Genomic DNA, 19,583 nt, shown 5'->3' on the forward strand with positions numbered 1-19,583 from the left:
AAATACGACAATGAAAGTCTATGGGGGCGACAAAAATACAGATGCGTGTGACTTGCGAGAAATACGCAGCGGTGTTCTCTAGAAAAGCCGGTAATTCAGTGCAGTGTACAGTAAAATCATAGAAGCTGCGCCCCCTGGTGGCATAAACTCATATGAACTCTAGCTTGGGAAAATAGTCAGAAAAATTCCCACGCTAGAGTTCATATGAGTTTATGCCACCAGGGGGCGCAGCTTCTATGACGGCACCGCAAGTCAACGAAGCTGCATTCCATTCATTCCCCAGTTTTTACAGCCGGGGCGGCTTCATTAGCAGGCTCCTGGTTGTAAATGTATTTAACCCCTTCAGATGGATTTACAGCGTGGGACATGACTGTACGGCGGACAGGTATGGGATATTGTTGCTTTTTTATTTTCCTTTTTTTTCAGAAGAACGAGGGTCGTCAGTTGGATTGAGCATACAATAAAAATATTGTCAGGACTCTGAACATTTTTTATTACCTTTTGTGCATTACTGCCCTTTTCCAAGATGGCGTCTTTGGTCTTATGTGCACTGTATCTTCCTGCTATAAAACTCCACCCCAGCCTTCAGTCCTTCAGTCTGTGCTAGAGTATTCTGCCTTGCATCCAGCTCCTGACCTCTGGTGACTCCCTGGCTATATACCTGCTCCTGTGAACCTGTGGGGTTATCCTGCTACTCTGCTCTGAGTTCCTGCTGCATACACCAGTTCCAGTAATCCTCCTTAATCTGCTGCTCGTGTTACATGTCCAGCAAATGCAGATGGAAGTAAAGCTGTTGCTGCTCTGCAAGAACCTGAGACTATTACCCAGGCCTCCCTGGTTGAGCTAAGATATTATTTGAACTGCCTTATAAGCATATCTATCTGTGTTTTGGACTAAGCAAGGACTTATTCGTGTCAAGTATCCTCAAGAATAATTGTGCTTCATAGACTTTCTGCGTGATTGCATTTTCCTCTGAAGTTTCCTATAGACAGCTAAGCTGCATTTAATATTTACTCCAAGTGTTGTGGACTTGAGTTTCTCTCTGCACCTGTTTGAATCACCGTGTGATAATATAGACTTTACCACCTATAAAACTGTGTCCTGTAGTTGTCTTGTTCCACGCAAAGAGTCTCCTGAGTTATCCCCTATAATTATTACAGATATTAAAACCCATGTGTTTATTTCATTAAAATACTTTATTCATAATGTGTGTGTATTTTTAACCCTTTATTACTATTGGATTAATAATGGATAGGTGTTTTATTGACACCTTTCCATTATTAACCAGGCTTAATGTCACCTTACATTAGCAAGGTGACATTAACCCCTTATTACCCCATATCCCACCGCAACTCGGGAGTGGGAAGAGAGTGGCTATGTGCCAGAATAGGCGCATCTTACAGATGCGCCTCCTCTGGGGTGGCTGGGGGCAGATGTTTTTAGCGGGGGGGACAATAACTATGGTCCTTCTCTAGGCTATTAATATCTGCCCTCAGTCACTGGCTTTTCCACTCTGGCAGAGAAAATTGCGTGGAAGCCCACACCTTTTTTTTCCGTGATTTAACCCTTTATTTCAACACCTGGAGCTCCCAAATTTTGCACACACACAGTACTAACATTATTAGTGAGGAATATGTATATACACTCACCGGCCACTTTATTAGGTACACCTGTCCAACTTCTTGTTAACACTTAATTTCTAATCAGCCAACCACATGGCGGCAACTCAGTGCATTTAGGCATGTAGACATGGTCAAGACAATCTCCTGCAGTTCAAACCGAGCATTAGTATGGGGAAGAAAGGTGATTTGAGTGCCTTTGAACGTGGCATGGTTGTTGGTGCCAGAAGGGCTGGTCTGAGTATTTTAGAAACTGCTGATCTACTGGGATTTTCACGCACAACCATCTCTAGGCTTTACAGAGAATGGTCCGAAAAAGAAAAAAAATCCAGTGATCGGCAGTTCTGTGGGCGGAAATGCCTTGTTGATGCCAGAGGTCAGAGGAGAATGGGCAGACTGGTTCGAGCTGATAGAAAGGCAACAGTGACTCAAATTGCCACCCGTTACAACCAACGTAGGCCTAAGAGCATCTCTGAACGCACAGTGCGTCGAACTTTGAGACAGATGGGCTACAGCAGCAGAAGACCACACCGGGTACCACTCCTTTCAGCTAAGAACAGGAAACTGAGGCTACAATTTGTACAAGCTCATCGAAATTGGACAGTAGAAGATTGGAAAAACGTTGCTTGGTCTGATGAGTCTCGATTTCTGCTGCGACATTCGGATGGTAGGGTCAGAATTTGGCGTAAACAACATGAAAGCATGGATCCATCCTGCCTTGTATGGAGCATCTTTGGGATGTGCAGCCGACAAATCTGCGGCAACTGTGTGATGCCATCATGTCAATATGGACCAAAATCTCTGAGGAATGCTTCCAGCACCTTGTTGAATCTATGCCACGAAGAATTGAGGCAGTTCTGAAGGCAAAAGGGGGTCCAACCCGTTACTAGCATGGTGTACCTAATAAAGTGGCCGGTGAGTGTATATGTACAGTACAGAGCAAAAGTTTGGACACACCTTCTCATTTAAAGATTTTTCTGTATTTTGATGACTATGAAAATTGTAAATTCTCACTGAAGGCATTAAAACTATGAATTAACACATGTGGAATTATATACTTAGCGAAAAAGTGTGAAACAACTGAAAATATGTCTTATATTCTAGGTTCTTCAAAGTAGCCACCTATTGCTTTGATGACTGCTTTGCACACTCTTGGCATTCTCTTGATCAGCTTCAAGAGGTAGTTACCGGGAATGGTTTTCTCTTCACAGGTGTGCCATGTCAGGTTTAATAAGTGGGATTTCATGCCTTATAAATGGGGTTGGGACCATCAGTTGTGTTGTGCAGAAGTCTGGTGGATACACAACTGATAGTCCTACTGAATAGACTGTTAGAATTTGTATCATGGCAAGAAAAAAGCAGCTGAGTAAAGAAAAACAAGTGGCCATCATTACTTTAAAAAATGAAGGTCAGTCAGTCCAAAAAAATTGGGAAAACTTTGAAAGTGTCCCCAAGTGCAGTGGCAAAAGCCATCAAGTGCTACAAAGAAACTGGCTCACATGAGGACCGCCACAGGAAAGGAAGACCGAGAGTCACCTCTGCTTCTGAGGATAAATTTATCCGAGTCACCAGCCTCAGAAATCGCAGGTTAACAGCAGCTCAGATTAGAGACATGGTTAATGCCACACGGAGCTCTAGCAGCAGACACATCTCTACAACTGTTAAGAGGAGACTTTGTGCAGCAGGCCTTCATGGTAAAATAGCTGCTAGGAAACTACTGCTAAGGACAGGCAACAAGCAGAAGAGACTTGTTTGGGCTAAAAAACACAAGGAATGGACATTAGACCAGTGGAAATCTGTGCTTTTGGTCTGATGAGTCCAAATTTGAGATCTTTGGTTCCAACCACCGTGTCTTTGTGCGACGCAGAAAAGGTGAACACGATGGACTCTACATGCCTGGTTCCCACCGTGAAGCATGGAGGAGGAGGTGTGATGGTGTGTGGGGGTGCTTTGCTGGTGACACTGTTGGGGATTTATTCAAAACTGAAGGCATACTGAACCAGCATGGCTACCACAGCATCTCACAGCAGCATGCTATTCCATCCGGTTTGCATTTAGATAGACCATTATTTATTTTTCAACAGGACAATGACCACAAACACACCTCCAGGCTGTGTAAGGGCTATTTGACCAAGAGGGAGAGTGATGGGGTGCTACACCAGATGACCTGGCCTCCACAGTCACCAGACCTGAACCCAATCAGGATGGTTTGGAGTGAGCTGAAGGCAAAAGGGACAACAAGTGCTAAGCATCTCTGGGAGCTCCTTCAAGATTGTTGGAAGACCATTTCCGGTGACTACCGTACCTTTTGAAGCTCATCAAGAGAATGCCAAGAGTGTGCAAAGCAGTCATCAAAGCAAAAGGTGGCTACTTTGAAGAACCTAGAATATAAGACATATTTTCAGTTGTTTCACACTTTTTTGTTAAGTATACAATTCCACATGTGTTAATTCATAGTTTTGATGCCTTCAGTGAGAATTTACAATTTTCACTGTCATGAAAATACAGAAAAATCTTTAAATGAGAAGCTGTGTCCAAACTTTTGCTCTGTACTGTGTATATATATATATATATATATATATATATATATATATATATATATATATATATATATATATATATATATATATATATAAATAGCAAAAGAAGGCAGCACTCCAAATACTTTTCAAGGTGAAAAAAGTGAGATTTATTCAGCCCACATCTCTGTGTGACGTTTCGGCTCACACTGAGCCTTTTTTTGGCTTGAAAAAGGCTCAGTGTGAGCCGAAACGTCGCACAGAGATGTGGGCTGAATAAATCTCACTTTTTTCACCTTGAAAAGTATTTGGAGTGCTGCCTTCTTTTGCTCTTTTTGTATACATTTGGGTGGAGGAGTGGACTACTCAACCCAGGAGGCCAGGCACCCACCAGTGAGCACTGTGCTGCTCCAATTTTACTTTTTATATATATATATATATATATATATACTGTATATACATATATATATATGTATGTATGTATATATATATATATATATATATATATATATATATATAGACAGTATATATGTTTTCACGAATATTTGAGCCCATGGATCTATTCTAAGTACATTTTGCAAGCAAGTGAGAAAATCTCGCCGTTCGGATGCCATACGCATGACACAAGGATAATTTTTGGAGAAAAAAATCACATCCTCGCATTGAATACGGATCACTGTTCAGGAACTTTTCTGCATCTCTCAGCCATAAAAAAATGGACCGTATTTTTATACATTAGGTCTGACCCCGGCCTTACTATCCGATAGAGGTCTGGATTTGGAATGATACTCAAAATCAAAGTGGAAAATCAAATTACAAGCTGATCCAACTTCAGTGGAAATGCCTCAAAACAAGGAAATGATGGTCAGTAATGTGTGTGGCCTCCACGTGCCTGTATGACCTCTCTACAATGCCTGGGCATGCTCCTGATGAGGTGGTGGATGTTCTCCTGAGGGATCTTCTTCCAGACATGGGTTAAAGCATCAATCAACTCCTGGACAGTCTGTGGTGCAACATTGTGTTGGTGGATGGAAGGAGATATGATGTCCCAGATGTGCTCAATTGGATTCAGGTCCAGGGAACAGGCAAGCCAGTCCACAGCATCAATGCCTTCATCATGCAACAACTGCTGACACACTTCAACCACATGAGGCATAGGACTGTCATGCATCAGAAAGAACCCAGAGCCAACTGCACCTGCATATAGTCTCACAATGAGTGTGAGGATCTCATCCTGGCACCTAATGGCAGTCAGGGTAGCTCTGGCTATCACATGGAGGGTTGTACAAACCACCAAAGAAATGCCTCCCCGCACCATTACTGACACACTGCCAAAATGGTCATGCTGGAAGATGTTGCAGGCAGCAGAACGTTCTCCACGGCATCTCCAGTCTCTGTCACTTCTGTCACATGTGCTCAGTGCAAACCTGCTCTCATCCGTGAGGCGCACACAGTGCCAATGTTGAATCTTCCAATCTTGGGGTTCTCTGGCAAATGCCAATCGCCCTGCACGGTGTTGGGCTGTAAGAACAACACCCACTTGTGGACATCAGGCCCTCATTCCACACTCATGGAGTCTGTTTCTGACAGTTTGAGCAGGCACATAGATGTTAGTGACCTGCTGGAGGTCATTTTGCAGGGCTCTGGCACTGATCCTCCTGTTCCTCCTTGCACAAAGGAGGAGGTAGCAGTCCTGCTGCTGGGTTGTTGCCCTTTTACAGCCCCCTCCACATCTCCTGGTGTTCTGGCCTGTCTCCTGGTATCTGCTCCATGCTCTGGAAACTGTGCTGACAGACACAGCTACCCTTCTTGCTACAGCTCCCATTGATGTGCCATCCTGGATGAGCTGTACTACCTGAGCAACTTCTGTGGGTTGTAGATACCACCTCATGCTACTGTACCTCTAAGGGTGAGAGAAATGACAAAATGCAAAACTTACCAAAACAACAGCCAAAAAGGATGAGAACAGAAAAATGGTCTGTGGTCACCCCCTGCAGAACCACTCCTTTATATGGGTTGTCTTGCTAATTGACTATCATTTCTACCGGTTGTATTTTCCATTTGTACAGCACCAGGAGAAATTGATTCACAATCGGTGTTGCTTCATAACTAGACAGGTTGATTTCGCAGAAGTGTGATTGACTTGGAGTTACATTGTGTTGTGTAAGTGTTCCCTTTATTTTTTTAAGCAGTGTAGTATTGGGTGGCTGCTGTTCCCCTATACAGTAAGTACAGATATCAAGTAAAAGACACACCTATAGTGGCTATTCATGATTAACCACCTGCACACAGCGAACGGAAATACCTTGGCTCTACTCCTTGGACTTCCCTGTGCAAGCAGGGCAGCCGCCAAACAGTTTGATATTACATAGCTGAGATTGTGCAATGACTGCGAGTAAAAATGACATCTGGTGCAGTAAAAATGCTAAGATAATGGAGCAATCACTCAATGGACACAAAACAAGCTTATGCAATACTAATACCAGCCAACGGCCAATGAGAGGTCGTCCGCTGACATTGGCGTCCTGGCACAGGCAGCGTATGATGCCATGCACTGCCCTGGCTGTGGAGAAGATAACTCTGCTTGCTGAGGGAGTGACGTCAGCTAAAAAGGATCTTTGCATATAGAGCAACATGGGGATCAGGATAGAGTTATTACTGTAAGATGGGACCAGAATGGAGTCATTATTGCAAGATGGGGGACCAGTGTGGGGTCATTATTGCAATATGGGGAACCTGGATGGGTCATTACTGCATAACAGGGATCAGGATGGGGTCATCATTACTGCAAGATGGGGAACCAGGATGGGGTCATTACTGAAAGATGTGGACCAGGATGGGGTCATTACTGCAAGATGGGCAACCAGGATGGGGTCAGTACTTCAAACTGGGGGACCAGGATGGGGTCATTACTGCATAACGGGGATCAGGATGGTGCCATTACTGCATGACTGGGACCAGAATGGGGACACCACTGCAAGATGGGTGATCAAAATGGGGGTTATTACTGCAAGATGGAGACCAGGATGGGGTCATTACTAAAAAACAGGGGAACTAGGATAGGGTCATTACTGAAAGATGGGGAATAGGATGGAGTCATTACTGCATAACAGGGAACAGGATGGGGTCATTACTGCAAGATGGGGAACCAGGAAGGGGTAATTACTGTAAGATGTGGGACCAGGATGGAGTCATTACTGCAAGATGGGCAACCAGGATGTGGTCATTAATGCAGGACGGAGATCAGGATGGGTTCATTACTGTAGGACGGGGACCAAGATGGGGACATTACTGCAAGATGGGTGATGGGGATGGGGGTCGTTACTTCGAGATGATGACCAGGATGGGGTCATTACTAAAAAACAGGGGACCAGGATGGCATCATTACTGCAAGATGGGGACCAGGATGGGTTTATTATTGCAAGATGGGGGACCAGGATGAGGTCATTACTGCAAGATGGGGACCAGTATGGGGTCATTACTGCAAGAGGGGAGACCAGGATGGGATCATTATTACAAGATGGTGGACCAGGATGGGTCATTATTGTAAGATGGGGGACCAAGATGGGGTCATTACTGCAAGATGGGGGACCTGGTTAGCTGCTGGCCTCTGATGTCATGGATTTACCATGACAGAGAGGAGCCAGAAGACCGCAGCGTCAGATTTCTGCTACTCCTGCACTGATTAGAAGCACTTTCCCGCCTTCATATTAAAAGGTGCAGGCCTCTTTAGCAGTGCAGGGTTTAATCTGCTCAGCTGAGAGCTCCTGGAAGTTTTCCTGCATTAAGGCTCAGCTGTTCACTGTTAGCCATTCCCATCTCTTATATAGTCTTGGTCCTGGCAAGCACTCATTACCAGAGTTAACTTATGCTACATGGTTAGGAGACGGTGGTTTGTGGTTGTTGTTTGAGAAAGCGTTTAGTTGATTTATCTGAAACAGTTGCAAAGTTTTGGGTGTGTGCTAATCCCATTTTTCTCCTACTTTGGTTTTACCCCATCCTCCACTCCCCAGTGTTTACTTCTGTTGTTTGTGTGAGTATATTTCTATGATTCGTATTTTAACTATCTCTGTTTGTATTACGTTGTTAGTCTGGTTGGTGTATTACAGTACACTACTACTCCTCTCTTCCCTGGGTGGGAGAAGGGTAACGACTGAGGGTATATTCAGGACCTAAGGCAAGGAATGCGGCCCCGGCATCTTCACCATCAGAAGTAATCCAGGGAACAGGGTGAGCTAGGGCGCCTCCACCATTAGATACAGGGTGGGAGCCCCTGGTCCCGGGACACCCGGCAACAGAGTCGTGACATCTGATTGGCCAGCAACATTTATTGTGGGGCACAGACTCAATGTATCTGTGCAAGTCAATACATTTCAACTGAATGGACACACATTCAGTTGAAGTTTATGCTAGCGTCGGCAAACCCCTCATCCACTGGGCCCAATCGCAGCAGCGATTGCTGTCATTACGCCACCGGTGTATTTAATTTTTAACAGCTTGCTGCCCCAGCTGAGCACATGTGAACATTATGTATTGGTGAAAATTTTCAAAGATTTTGCAGTTATTCAATTTTTTTAATGTTTTTTTTTTAATATAAATGTCAGGTAAATGTTACAAATATATGTCTGTAAAGGACACAATGATTGTTGTTACTTCCGTTACACTGCCATTTTGCATCAGTTATGTTTCTTTTTGTGGCACTGCTTAAAGAAACCCCAAAATCGTGATGATGACTATGTACAGAAAGCATATAATTAGGACTTCTGTGACCATGTTTCTGAGATCTCAGACTCTGCTGTTGTAACATTAAAAAACTGATAGAAATTGTAAAGGACGTAAAAAAAAGGATAATACAATGTTGATAATTGCTAAATTCTCCAAAGCACAACTTTTTTGTGAATTATAAGCGCACTAACGTTAAGAAGCGATATCTACCTTTGCACATTCATGTATTTCACTGCACTTCACTTGTATGTTTTGTACTGATGGCACTTAAAAATAAAGCAAACGTCTTCACTCTGAAACACTCATACAAATGTGCTCACAAAGTCCAACATGGCTGCCTGGTCATGTGATTCGAGGTTGCACATTTTCAGATGGTTCAATGTGTTAGTAATATGAATAACTTAAAATATCTCAACAATATGGTAAATAATTTTTCGTTGACAGATTTCCTTTTAAGCTGGAATGCATCCACTGCAAGATGGGGACCAGGATGGGGACATTACTGCAATATGGGGAACGGGATGGGGTCATTATTAAAAATTTGGGTACTAGGATTTGGTCATTTATGCAAGATGGGAACCAGGATGGGGTATTTATTGCAAGATGTGGGACTAGGATAGTCATTCCTGCAAGATGGGGACTAAAATGGGGTCATTACAGCAAGATGGGTACCAGGATGGGGTCATCATTGCAAGATTTTGTACCTCAACAGGTCTCATATAGTAACATTGTCTTACAATGAGTAAAATATAGTAATTCTGACCACCATATATATTGATAGTAATGTCCATTCTGGTCAGAATCTACTAGTAATGTCCCCAGCTTGCAGCAATGTTCACCATCCTGGTCCGCATCTTGCAGTAAGTATTGTAATGTAAACACCAAAAGAAATGTCACAGTATTGTAAAGTACACTCCAAGTTCAGTGCCACTAAAATTGCAGTTTAGTCACAAGCACAGTCCCCATGTATTATAATGTAACAGGAAAAGAATCCAGCTCAACGATGCAGTGAAAGATCCGTAGCTTTATTTCACTTCAAAATAGCGTGTGAGGACAAAACATCAGCACATTAAAACCAAGATCAACGCGTTTCCGGTGACTGAGCACCCTTAATCATGATACCTACTATCATGATTAAGGGTGCTCAGTCACCGGAAACGCGTTGATCTTGGTTTTAATGTGCTGATGTTTTGTCTTCACACGCTATTTTGAAGTGAAATAAAGCTACGGATCTTTCACTGCATCGTTGAGCTGGATTCTTTTCCTTTTATGTTTGCCTACGCCCTGACACAGCGGTTCCGTGCTCCGAGCCTCCGGGAATGTCGATATGGTGAGCTGGACTTTGTTTTTTCTTACTTCAATTATAATGTAACCCCCAAGCACAGTCCCCATGTATTATAATGTAATCACCAAGCAGAGTGCCCATGTGTTATAATGTAACCACCAAGCACAGTGCCCATGTATTTTAATGTAATCACCAAGCAGAGTGCCCATGTATTATAATGTAATCACCAAGCAGAGTGCCCATGTATTATAATGTAACCACCAGGTACAGTGCCCATGTATTATAATGTAACTATCAAGCACAGTGCCCATGTATTATAATGTAACCCCCAAGCACAGTGCCCATGTATTATAATGTAACCTCCAAGCACAGTGCCCATTTATTATAATGTAACCTCCAAGCACAGTGCCATTGTATTATAATGTAACCTCCAAGCACAGTACCCATGTATTATAATGTAATCACCAAGCAGAGTGCCCATGTATTATAATATAACCTCCAAGCACAGTGCCCATGTATTATAATGTAACCACAAAGCACAGTACCCATGTATTATAATGTAATCACCAAGCAGAGTGCCCATGTATTATAATATAACCTCCAAGCACAGTACCCATGTATTATAATGTATCCCCCAAGCACAGTGCCCATGTATTATAATGTAACCTCCAAGCACAGTGCAGTGAGAAAGAGATTTGGGGGAAGGTCCCTTTACCAACTTGAAACGGAAAAGTAAGAAAATGCCACCCCTATGTGATCATGGAATTATTGATGCTTTCGAAAAATTGGTCGTGGATGACATTAAGAAAATTAACCCCAAATATAAGTCAGTTAACCCCAATATATCTCGGGAAGAAAAAGATGCACTACAATGCCTCCAATCCGATTCCTCTTTGATTATAAAGCTATCGGATAAAGGGGGAAATACTGTGCTGATGAACAGGTCGGAGTATGTAAAAATGTGTATGGACATATTATCAGATGAGACGACATATGAAGTGATACGCCGGGATCGGTCCCCTGAATACAAAAAAAGTCTGAACGATATCTTAATTAGAGCCCAGCAAGCCCATTTGATCTCAAAAAGTGAACTTGATTTCCTCCTACCCAAAAGCCCTGTAGTTGCAACATTTTATGCAACTCCAAAAATTCACAAGGGCTACCCTCCATTGAGAGGCAGACCAATAGTGTCGGGGATAGACGCTCTGGCCCAGAACAGTAGCGTCTACCTTGACCAAATTTTGAGACCATTTGTTGTAGCCCTACCGTCTTACACGAGGGATACAACTGATTTATTCACTAAACTTGATGGTATCTCCGTGGAAATGGGAACAATATTGATCTCAATAGATGTTGAGGCCTTATACTCGAGTATACATCACGAGGTGGGTCTTAAAGCAGTTCAATATTTTCTAAATACGAGAGGTAACCATTTTGCTCCACACAATGAGTTTGTGATGACACTGATGGAGTATGTCTTATGCCATAATTTTTTCCTATTTAATGGGAAGTTCTACCACCAGCTCAGGGGCACCGCTATGGGTAGCCCTTGTGCGCCCACCTATGCAAACTTGCTCCTGGGCTGGTGGGAGGACACGGTGGTCTTTGGGGATGGGGATGTCGTCTGGGGGCCCCATATACAATTTTGGGGTCATTAAATAGACGACATCCTCGTCCTCTGGAGTGGAGAAATATCTGCCTTCTATTCCTTTATGGAATTTCTCAATAATAATCAACTGGGTCTCAGATTTACATATGAGGTGGGAGGTAAAGAGATTTCGTTTCTCGATGTGAAATAATCCATGGAGGAAAATGGCTTAATTAAAACTACCCTGTTTCGCAAGCCTACGGCTGCTAATGGTCTATTAAGGTGGGAAAGCTACCACCCTACCCCACTGAAATGTGGGATACCAAAAGGGCAGTTTTTAAGGTTGAGGAGAAACTGCTCTGAAAATAAAGACTTTCAAAACAAGGCTAGGGACCTGAAACAAAGGTTTGTCGACCGAGGATATCCTAGAGCCCTGTTGGAGGAAGCTAGCCATCATGCTAGAACAATAGAGAGAGCCACGCTGCTTCATCCTCGAACAAATAACAATGAGATGTCCAAAACAAGACTCATTGGTACATTTGATGACCAGCAGACAAAAGTTATGGGCATACTAAGGAAACACTGGGGGATTTTGAGAACGGATCCGGACCTGAATAAATGGATCTCCCCATACCCTTCGGTCACCTACAGAAAGGGAAGATCTATTAGAGATATGGTAGTCAATAGCCATTATAATCCACCAAAAACTAAAGAGACGTGGCTTGCGAACAGATCATTGGGCACTTTTAGATGTGGTCACTGTAGCTTTTGTCACTACATTGTACCATCTAGTACCTTTCAAAGCTCTGTGACAAAAAGGGTATACAAAAATAGACAATTTGGTAACTGCAAAACGGAGGGCGTTGTCTATGTCTGTACGTGCTCCTGCCCCATGGACTACGTGGGTAAAACTAAACGTCAGCTACGGGTCAGAATGGGTGAGCATATAGGAGACATAAGGCATAAACGAGACTCCCCGCTAGCAAGGCATGTCAACTCCGTACATAACGGGGATGTGGATAGTATCTCATTTAAGATCATTGAGGTGGTGTACCCCTCAATCAGACAGGGCGATTGGGACAACAAGATCCTTCGGCGAGAATGTAGGTGGATCTTTTGGATGGAGAGCATGAGCCCTGGTGGGCTCAACGAACAATTGACATTTGCCTGCTTCATATAGACTGTGTATGTATAGGGATTTCATTTTCGATGGATGACTCTTTTAGGCCATTTTTTTGACTAATTTTTAGTCTATAGACACTGCAGGATATTTCTATCCATGCAGTGGTACCTTCATCAATGTAGGTTTGAGGGCGTTCATGAGTTTGGGTATGTTTGCCTCTCAATATATAACATGATACACAAAATATCCATGTGCCTGGTGGAGATGTACCGTTATAGTAGCTGGTGCTTACAGAGGTTGTAATACTTGAATATACAGTATACTGCATCTAAATAGTAGTGCACCTTTATCTACAGGGCCATATGATGCCCCTGTTCTGTATCACTGAGTTCGCTATTGTCTAAGTGATGCACAACGTTTTGGGTATATTTATCTGAGGACTTTATACTCTGCTGTGGTGAGACATTTTTGCGTTCCAGTAAGTAAGAATAGATGTTGCTATCATAGATGACTCATATATCTGGCGCTTGTTTTGTGCAGAATATCAGTGCCTGTGTGCTGCGCATGTCCGCCCCGGTGAGACGCAATTGCGTTCCACGTAGTAGGAATTGTTTTTTTTTAGTATTTGAGATGTAGCTGAGCCCGGTTCCAACATACAATCTGTGCGTACCTGGACTTTAGGACTGCGCTCTACACTTGCCCTCCCCCTGGTGGTTCACGGAATAATTACCTCTGGAAATGGCATTTAGCCGAGAGGACGGAAGGTTGAGGCAGGGCTTGGCAATATGAAGTGCGCATGTCCATTCTACATTCTAACCCTCAAACACAGTGCCCATGTATTATAATGTATCCTCCAAGCACAGTGCCCATGTAATATAATGTAACCTCCAAGCACAGTGCCCATGTATTATAATGTAACCTCCAAGCACAGTGCCCATGTATCATAATGTATCCCCCAAGCACAGTGCCATTGTATTATAATGTAACCTCCAAGCACAGTGCCCATTTTTTTATTGTAACCCTCAAGCACAGTACCCATGTATTATAATGTATCCCCCAAGCACAGTGCCCATGTACTATAATGTAACCTCCAAGCACAGTGCCCATGTATTATAATGTAACCTCCAAGCACAGTGCCCATGTATTATAATGTATCCCCCAAGCACAGTGCCCATGTATTATAATGCATCCCCCAAGCACAGTGCCATTGTATTATAATGTAACCTCCAAGCACAGTGCCCATTTTTTTAATGTAACTCTCAAACACAGTGCCCAAGTATTATAATGTAACCACCAAGCACAGTGCCCATGAATTATAATGTAACCTCCAAGCACAGTGCCCATGTATTACAATGTATCCCCCAAGCACAGTGCCATTGTATTATGGTGTAACCTCCAAGCACAGTGCCCATTTTTTTATTGTAACCCTCAAACACAGTACCCATGTATTATAATGTAACCTCCAAGCACAGTACCCCTGTTTTATAATGTAACCACCAAGCACAGTGCCCATGTATTATAATGTAACCACCAAGCACAGTGCCCATGTATTACAATGTAACCCCCAAGCACAGTCCCCATATATTATAATGTAACGACCACGCACAGTGTCCATGTATTATAATGTAACCCCTATGCACAATGCCCATGTATTATAATGTAACCTCCAAGCACAGTGCCCATGTATTATAATGTAACCCCCAAGCACAGTGCCTATGTATTGTAATATAACCACTAAGCACAGTCCCCATGTATTATAATGTACCCCCAAGCACAGTACCCATGTATTATAATGTACCCCCAAGCACAGTACCCATGTATTATAATGTAACCTCCAAGCACAGTACCCATGTATTATAATGTAACCACCAAGCAGAATGCCCATGTATTATAATGTAATCTCCAAGCACAGTGTCCATGTATTATAATGTAACCACCAAGCACAGTGCCCATGTATTATAATGTAACCACCAAGCACAGTGCCCATGTATTATAATGTAACCTCCAAGCACAGTGCCCATGTATTATAATGTAACCACCAAGCACAGTGCCCATGTATTATAATGTAACCACCAAGCACAGTGCCCATGTATTATAATGTAATCGGAAAGCACAGGGTCCATGTATTATAATGTAACCGGAAAGCACAGTGCCCATGTATTATAATGTAACCACCAAGCACAGTGCCCATGTATTATAATGTAACCTCCAAGCACAGTGCCCATGTATTACAATGTATCCCCCAAGCACAGTGCCATTGTATTATGGTGTAACCTCCAAGCACAGTGCCCATTTTTTTTATTGTAACCTTCAAATACAGTACCCATGTATTATAATGTAACCTCCAAGCACAGTACCCCTGTTTTATAATGTAACCACCAAGCACAGTGCCCATGTATTATAATGTAACCACCAAGCACAGTGCCCATGTATTACAATGTAACCCCCAAGCACAGTCCCCATATATTATAATGTAACGACCACGCACAGTGTCCATGTATTATAATGTAACCCCTATGCACAATGCCCATGTATTATAATGTAACCTCCAAGCACAGTGCCCATGTATTATAATGTAACCCCCAAGCACAGTGCCTATGTATTGTAATATAACCACTAAGCACAGTCCCCATGTATTATAATGTACCCCCAAGCACAGTACCCATGTATTATAATGTACCCCCAAGCACAGTACCCATGTATTATAATGTAACCTCCAAGCACAGTACCCATGTATTATAATGTAACCACCAAGCAGAATGCCCATGTATTATAATGTAATCTCCAAGCACAGTGTCCATGTATTATAATGTAACCACCAAGCACAGTGCCCATGTATTATAATGTAACCACCAAGCACAGTGCCCATGTATTATAATGTAACCTCCAAGCACAGTGCCCATGTATTATAATGTAACCACCAAGCACAGTGCCCATGTATTATAATGTAACCACCAAGCACAGTGCCCATGTATTATAATGTAATCGGAAAGCACAGGGTCCATGTATTATAATGTAACCGGAAAGCACAGTGCCCATGTATTATAATGTAACCACCAAGCACAGTGCCCATGTATTATAATGTAACCTCCAAGCACAGTGCCCATGTATTACAATGTATCCCCCAAGCACAGTGCCATTGTATTATGGTGTAACCTCCAAGCACAGTGCCCATTTTTTTTATTGTAACCTTCAAATACAGTACCCATGTATTATAATGTAACCTCCAAGCACAGTACCCCTGTTTTATAATGTAACCACCAAGCACAATGCTCATGTATTATAATGTAACCACCAAGCACAGTGCCCATGTATTACAATGTAACCCCCAAGCACAGTGTCCATGTATTATAATGTAACCCCCATGCACAATGCCCATGTATTATAATGTAACCCCCAAGCACAGTGCCTATGTATTGTAATATAACCACTAAGCACAGTCCCCATGTATTATAATGTACCCCCAAGCACAGTACCCATGTATTATAATGTACCCCCAAGCACAGTACCCATGTATTATAATGTAACCTCCAAGCACAGTACCCATGTATTATAATGTAACCACCAAGCAGAATGCCCATGTATTATAATGTAATCTCCAAGCACAGTGTCCATGTATTATAATGTAACCACCAAGCACAGTGTCCATGTATTATAATGTAACCACCAAGCACAGTGCCCATGTATTATAATGTAACCTCCAAGCACAGTGCCCATGTATTATAATGTAACCACCAAGCACAGTGCCCATGTATTATAATGTAACCACCAAGCACAGTGCCCATGTATTATAATGTAGCCACCAAGCACAGTGCCCATGTATTATAATGTAGCTACCAAGCACAGTGCCCATGTATTATAATGTAACCACCAAGCACAGTGCCCATGTATTATAATGTAACCACCAAACACAGTGCCCATGTATTATAATGTAACCGGAAAGCACAGGGTCCATGTATTATAATGTAACGCCCAAGCACAGTGCCCATGTATTATAATGTAGCCACCAAGCACAGTGCCCATCTATATATATAATTGTCTAAGGGTTTTTCTGTCTGTCTGTCCTGGAAATCCCGTGTCTCTGATTGGTCGAGGCCGCCTGGGCCTCGACCAATCAGCGACGGGCACAGTATCGACTTAGATGTCATAATGGTTGCCATGGCGACGATGATGTCATAAAGGTTGCCTCGACCAATCAGCGACGGGCACAGTCTGCCGCGAATTCTGGAATCATCATTGTCCATATACTACAGGGACATGCATATTCTAGAATACCCGATGCATTAGAATCGGGCCACAATCTAGTGTATTATAATGTAGCCACCAAGCACAGGGTCCATGTATTATAATGTAACCGGAAAGCACAGTGCCCATGTATTATAATGTAACCACCAAGCACAGTGCCCATGTATTATAATGTAGCCACCAAGCACAGTGCCCATGTATTATAATGTAACCACCAAGCACAGTGCCCATGTATTATAATGTAACCTCCAAGCACAGTGCCCATGTATTATAATGTAACCTCCAAGCACAGTGCCCATGTATTATAATGTAACCTCCAAGCACAGTGCCCATATATTATAATGTAACCACCAAGCACAGGGTCCATGTATTATAATGTTGCCACCAAGCACAGTGCCCATGTATTATAATGTAACCACCAAGCACAGTGCCCATGTATTATAATGTAACCTCCAAGCACAGTGCCCATGTATTATAATGTAACCACCAAGCACAGGGTCCATGTATTATAATGTAGCCACCAAGCACAGTGCCCATGTATTATAATGTAACCACCAAGCACAGTGCCCATGTATTATAATGTAACCACCAAGCACAGTGCCCATGTATTATAAGGTAACTACCAAGCACAGTGCCCATATATTATAATGTAACCTCCAAGAACAGTGCCCATATATTATAATGTAGCCACCAAGCACAGTGCCCATATATTATAATGTAACCTCCACGAACAGTGCCCATATATTATAATGTAGCCACCAAGCACAGTGCCCATATATTATAATGTAACCTCCACGAACAGTGCCCATGTATTATAATGTAGCCACCAAGCACAGTGCCCATATATTATAATGTAACCTCCAAGCACAATTGTGCAGGATTGTAGTGTAACCACCAAGCGCCATCACTTTTTCGAACCACTTAGCTTGTACATTTAGCCTACTGTCTCTGTGTCCATCACCAGCTAAAAATTGATGTAAAAAATGTAACTTATGCTTCTCTCATTTTATATCTATAATGATCCTGACAAGATGAAGTTAGGTCAGGTGCCAGGAGAACTACAGTTGCGACCAAAAGTTTTGCAGTTATTTAAAAAGTGTGATTCCTTCTGTCTTGTTGTTGTGATGCTATTTTCCTGGTAATTTTAGTAAACCGGAAGCAAATGATTGTTAGCTATAAGAATGAAAATTATGTTTGACATTATTTTGTCCCTTAGTATTAGTTTTCAACATTAGCTGGGCCAAATGTTTTGCATATTTTGGCACGGCCCGGGTAGTCAAATTTTGCCTAAAATTTTTACTTTTTTTTGTTTCTGTGTTTTTCGGTTAGAACATGGCAAAGACAAAGACAAATTTATTACCAGATATCAGGAAGCTTACTATTCTGAGAGTGAAATCAGGCAAAAGCCAAAAAGATGTAGCTATGGATTCAACTGCTCTCAGAGTCAAGTGTCACTTATAATAAAGAAAGGAAAAGAAGATTATTGAACAGCTGACAAACCTAGAAGTGAACGACCATGGAAGACTTCCTCCAATTTGATCACATTATTTAGAAAAAGTCAGTATCTGAGATCCATAAACGTTCTGTCCAGATTTCACATGAAATGAACAAGGAATATGGGGTCAAAGTGAGTCGCAAAACTGTGGTGGGATGGCCAAGAGCAGTAGGGTTGAATGTGCAAGTTCTAGCCAAGAAGCCTTTTATCACTGCAAAGAACTGGAAGGTCTGACTAGAGTTTGAAAAAGTCAGCGTTGGAGTGGAGCACCTTGGGCCCACTAGAGAAAACCATTCTTGGGGCCCACTTTGTAGCTACATAGAAATAAATACAAAACCACTAATTGTGCAGTAAAACATGCTAATATCAGGGTATAATATAAGGTAGTACACATCTTTATTATGTAGCAGGGGTTGGGGTAGAATCATAGAGGGGTAGCCCCCCATAGAATATAATGTCGCCCCCCCATAGAATATAATGTAGCCTCCCTCATAGAATATAATGTAGCCCCCCTCATAAAATAATGTAGCCCCCTCATAAAATATAATGCAGCCCCCTCTCATAGAATATAATGCAGCACCCCACAAAATATAATGCTTCCCCCTCAGGTATAACGCAGTCCCCACCATAGAATATAATGTAGGACCCTCATAGGGTATAATGCAGCCCCCCTCATATAGTATAATGCAGCACACCACAGAATATAATGCAGCCCCCCATAGAGTATACTGTAGTCCCCTCATAGCGCATAATGCTGCCCCCCTCATATAGTATGATGTAGCCCCCCAGAATATAATGTAGTCCCCTGAGAGAATAATGCAGCCCCACCACAGAATATAATGCAGCCTCCCCATAGAGTATACTGTAGCCACCTCATATAGTATGATGTAGCCCCCGAGAATATAATGTAGTCCCCTGAGAATAATGCAGTCCCCCCACATAATATAATGTAGCCCCCTCATAAAGTATAATGCAGCCCCTCTC

This window comes from Ranitomeya variabilis, chromosome 4 (assembly GCF_051348905.1).
Source record: "Ranitomeya variabilis isolate aRanVar5 chromosome 4, aRanVar5.hap1, whole genome shotgun sequence".
NCBI lineage: Eukaryota > Metazoa > Chordata > Amphibia > Anura > Dendrobatidae > Ranitomeya > Ranitomeya variabilis.